At 37.4% G+C, this 4868-nt stretch overlaps 1 long non-coding RNA gene across 1 annotated transcript; it reads right to left on the reverse strand.

Moving 5' to 3' along the window:
• Positions 1-1416: 1416 nt before the first annotated feature.
• On the reverse strand, positions 1417-3132 carry LOC110920463. Its single transcript, XR_002581698.2, has 3 exons — positions 3007-3132; positions 2421-2488; positions 1417-1626 (listed from the first exon to the last, which is right to left on the reverse strand). It is a non-coding gene; the product is annotated as an uncharacterized LOC110920463 (long non-coding RNA).
• Positions 3133-4868: the final 1736 nt, after the last annotated feature.

Below are 4868 nucleotides of genomic sequence, written 5' to 3' on the forward strand. Positions count from 1 at the left end.
CTTTCCTGCCAATTCTGGGCACTCCGATCTTTTGTGACCCGTTCGATAACAGTTGTAACAAACGGTCACTTTTTCCGGGCATGATATAGCCATATGTCCCGTTTTTCGACATATAGGACAAGGCTTATCTTTGAAGCGACATTCACCCTTATGATTCTTGCCGCAGATTTTGCAACTTGGTGTACCGCCCTTTGCATCTGATTTCTTCGTCGTTTCATTCGTTCTTGCTTTCTTGGTAGGGCTTGGATTTATATCCTGTGCCCTTCGTTCACCCCGCTCTATACTCTTTTTCAACTCAATCTCCCTTTCCCGAGCAGCATTGACAATCTCGGTAAGGGTCTCATACTTTGAAGGGGTTATGAACTCCCCATATTCTACGCTCAGCATGTTATGGTAGTAATAAACTTTTTGCTCTTCGTTCGTTATCAGATCGTCACAGAACTTCATTTTGTCCATAAACATCCCCGTGATCTTGTCTATGGATTCACCCTTGTGTCTGAGTTGCATGAACTCTTCCTTGATCTTGTTTATAACCGCTTTGGGGCTATGGTGTTTAAGAAACGGCGTCTTAAACTCCTCCCACGTCATGGCCTTGGCCGCTTCGTTTCCAATCTCCTTCTTTTTATTATCCCACCAGTCCTTCGCTTGACCTCTTAACTGACCCGTACCATAAGCTACGTAGTCAGTCTCATCACAATGGGTTCTCTCGAATACTCCCTCGATATCGCCTATCCATCGCTGACACACGATTGGATCAACCTCCCCATTATATATAGGTGGTTTACAAGCTATGAATTCCTTGTATGAACAAGGTTTTCGTTCCCCAGATTTTTCCTTTGCTAGATTTGAATTATCTTCTAGCTTCTTGATTCTCTCTTCTACCACTGATAAAACCGTATTTTGGATTTTATCAATGAAGTTCGACAAACTGTTTTCGATCGCCTTTCCAACCTCTTCGGCAATCACTATTCTCATTTGTTCGGTGACTCTTGGCACCGCATCACCATCACCTCCGCTTGCCATCTTTGATACTGAAATGTTTACATACATTGTTAAACATTTCATTTGTAATACATGTTTTACTTGTTTTGATTTGATCAAGTTCGTAACTTGACTCAATCATTCTTGTTTCATGCCTTTCTTGTGTTTGAGTGTGCTTACACACTCTTGATTCTATTATTCTTGTTTCATGCTTTTCTTGTGTTTGAATGTGTTTACACACTCTTTTCCATGCATATTTGTTCGTGAATTATTTCTATACTCCTTAAATTTTACTTAAGCAATTACTCTTACCGGATGTTGATCAAGCTTGAACCGAACACTTATTGGCAACCTTAAGCTCTGATTACCAACTTGTAAGACCCAGATTATATTACCAGATTTGACAACCTAAAAGCCATGCATATAACGCCAAAATGATGACTTAACAAAAACTTTCATCGTTTAAACCCAAAATTAACACAACATACATGTATTGCTGTTACAAACCACCTTCAAGACGGTAACTACCCTTAGATTACATAATTTATAAAACAAAAGTTTGGATGCGGAAGCGTTCTAAAAATGTGTGTGTGTTCGGTTCGACTCGCTTGCTTGATCTTCATCCTTTACTTGGGTACCTGAGAACTAGCATTTTAAACAAGCATTAGTGCTATCATACTTGGAAATTTACATATTCGAACCAGGTCCGAACACTGGTTCGAGTAAAAGATCAAAACAAATTTTATCAAACAGGGCTCCACCGTAATTTACGGTGTCACCGTAAATTACGGTGGCTTCTGGACATTTGGGACCTACCGTAACTCAGTAGGAATCCACCGTAAAGGAATTGCAGGCCACCGTAAATTACGGTGCTACCGTAATTTACGGTAGACCCTGCACATAACTCCCTTGTTTAAAATGCAGTTTTCTTGCTGATTCATTATGAGTCGAAACAGCATAATTTCGCGTAATACGCTATACGGCTGGGCTATTACTTCATACTTATGTTTTGTCTATAACATTACTCAACTATTTCTTGATCAAGCTTGTTTACGGGAACCATCTTACACGCTAAATTACAAGACTTCTAGTTAATTGTTTATTCTATTATCATGCATCTAATTCAAACTTTAACTCCTATATTAAGGACAAGGCTTTTAAGTTTGTCTATGGTGTTCGCTACACTGCCTACACCTCATGTAATATTCGCACAATATAATAAAGTCATGCTTCGTGTTTATTTACAGAACTTGTTTGACCCGTTTAGGTGCTGAAATTAAACACCTTACGGATGCTCAATTTCATGTTTATAACTTGTTTAAGGCAATAGCCAAATTCATGACATAATGGAAATTCTTGGTACTCATGCTTTCTTTCCTTTTAAGCAACGCATAATGCTAATAATATGTATAATGTGATGAAACGATAAAATTTCATACCTTTTAGAGCGCGACTTTTCCTCGTGAACTCCCTCCGGCTTGTCCGCTAGATGAACCGGACTCTTTGCCTAGAAAATTCAGTTTTTTTATAACATGTTTAGAACTCCTTTTTATGACCACAATCACGTAATTATGGACCATTATCAAATCTGCGTTTTTATCCAAATTTCACATTTAAATCCCCACTTAGGCATTTCTTCAAACACCTAGTGGGTCAGATTTTCCCATCTTCATAAACAAGTTCATGACTTTATAATTCAACATCAAATTTCACTATAATAGCAATTTTTTGCATACATTTAGTATCAATATCACAGGAGTTACTTCCTATAATGAAATTTATACTAGGATTACAGTCAAAATCCTAATGTTCATCATCAACGTATAAAACCCATAACTTAACATCCATGGATTCATGGAATTTTCCTAAATTAGGGCATGATTTCATATATAGTTGTCTAGGTTTTAATCCTAGACACTATATCATCTTTAATCTAACTAATTACTGTCATGCATCAACAAAATTTTTGATTTGCTTAGATTCATGAGGATTTCAAGTAGTGAATTCTCATAAAATTTTACATACCTCTTAATCCTCTTGCGATGAGGAACACAATTCTAAGCTCGGATTTCATTTTGGTTAGGATTTGAACCTCCAATTGCAAGAAATTGTGACTTTAGGGTTTTGGAACAATGGGGGTCGCCCCTTTCTTGCTTCTGTCGACCAGACACACCAATTTGGTGTGTTTGGTTTAGTTTTGTCACTATTAAAATTAAAATTTTGATTTTTGGCAAGATTAGTCCCTTAACTACCATTTCTTTTTAAATACTAGAGTTTTAACCAAGTGTAGGTTATTTTCAAGACTTGTAAACTTTAACTAGGTTAAAGTTTCTACATGATTATTTCTTGTTTATGAAATCCTTAAATTCTTAAATAAAGATTTATATTTTCGGGGTGTTACACGAAGGAGGATTCGAACATGAGCACTCCAAGGCAGGAACCTACTAGGTAGTAAATTTTCCCACCTCCATTACCACTGGGGCAACATCATTGGATAGATAAAATATATCTAATTAGGAGTTGATTCAAAAGTTGGTGGACTCTTCGCTAGATTAATTGGAAAAGGTAAAAATAGGTACAAAGACCACACTTTAAATGTGCATAACTTGGGCTATGAATTGGAGTTAAGGGAAACTTACATGACCAACGTACAAAATGGTTTCGACAAGCAAGATTTTTTTTTTTAATTTAAGATTCTGATTTCGCCAATCAAGATTTTTCATCAATTTCATTAATCTTTAGTACTTCCCTTTTATAGCTTAAGACGTGTGAATCTTTGATTGAGTCAATTTACGTGCCCACTTACGTCCCTAATTTCAGTGTTTCATTTTTTTTACATTGTTATCTATTGTGCTTCTACTCTACGTTAATAATTTCACAAGTGGGGTCATAAAGCGTGATGCTACCAAAGGGATGTCATTGCCGCTAGAATGGGCATAACATCCGGTAGGGTTTGCTTTCTAGTTAGGTCGTAAATATTGGTAAACTAGCTATTTACCCTAAATTTGCTCAAGTATTTACACAATCATTGTAATCGACTAATATAAATGTTCTGAAATGTCACAAAATTGCATACTGTCAAATATCATGTAAAACGACTGAAAATATGGTAGATATTGTAAGGACTGCAAAAAATATCCCTAAACGACCCGTAAGTGAAAACCCGGACCCCTGAAACCCTAATGTGCATGAAAAACCAAGAAAACAAGATTTTTAAGTCTCAGGCGGGCCGCGTAAAGGATAAAGGTCACGCGGGCCGCGTCAACTTAAGGTTGACCAGATAAGCATGCCGGGCCACGTGTCGAACATCTGGCAACCCTACTCGTGACACCCCAGCCCTACTTAGACTAGGTGACCCTCGCGGGCCGCGTAAGTCCTTATTAAGGTTTACGCGGGCCGCGTAAAACCCATATTTCAGCTATAAATTGCTAGGCCATGAGCAGTTCATCTGTGCTCGAGATTTCAGTAAAAAACGAAGTTCTAATGCTCAAAATCATAAATTCCATTAAGGAAACGCTGCTATGATACAGGGTATTAACTCGATCGCTGCTACGATTCAATGTCCAATTGAGTGAAACCAATCCGATGGATGTTTAAGTGCTGCCCACATTAGGGCTATACTTTGTCATTCGTCGTAAATTCGATGGATGTTTAAGTATTGCACTTTGTCATTCGTTGTGAGGGTTTTTAATCTCGCGAGTTATCGTAAATGCTGTATTAAGTTACTGACCTAGTTCGTGTGCATTGTCTTTTAATTTAGGTTACAAGGCTTATCAGTAGGCTAAACTCTGCCCGTTTAAACTTGCAATGTGAGTCATTCTCTTTTATCAAAAGTTTTACAATACTCCTATTATTTTCAAAGTTATAATTACAGGGATTAAGTCGTG

This window comes from Helianthus annuus, chromosome 16 (genome assembly GCF_002127325.2).
Source record: "Helianthus annuus cultivar XRQ/B chromosome 16, HanXRQr2.0-SUNRISE, whole genome shotgun sequence".
NCBI lineage: Eukaryota > Viridiplantae > Streptophyta > Magnoliopsida > Asterales > Asteraceae > Helianthus > Helianthus annuus.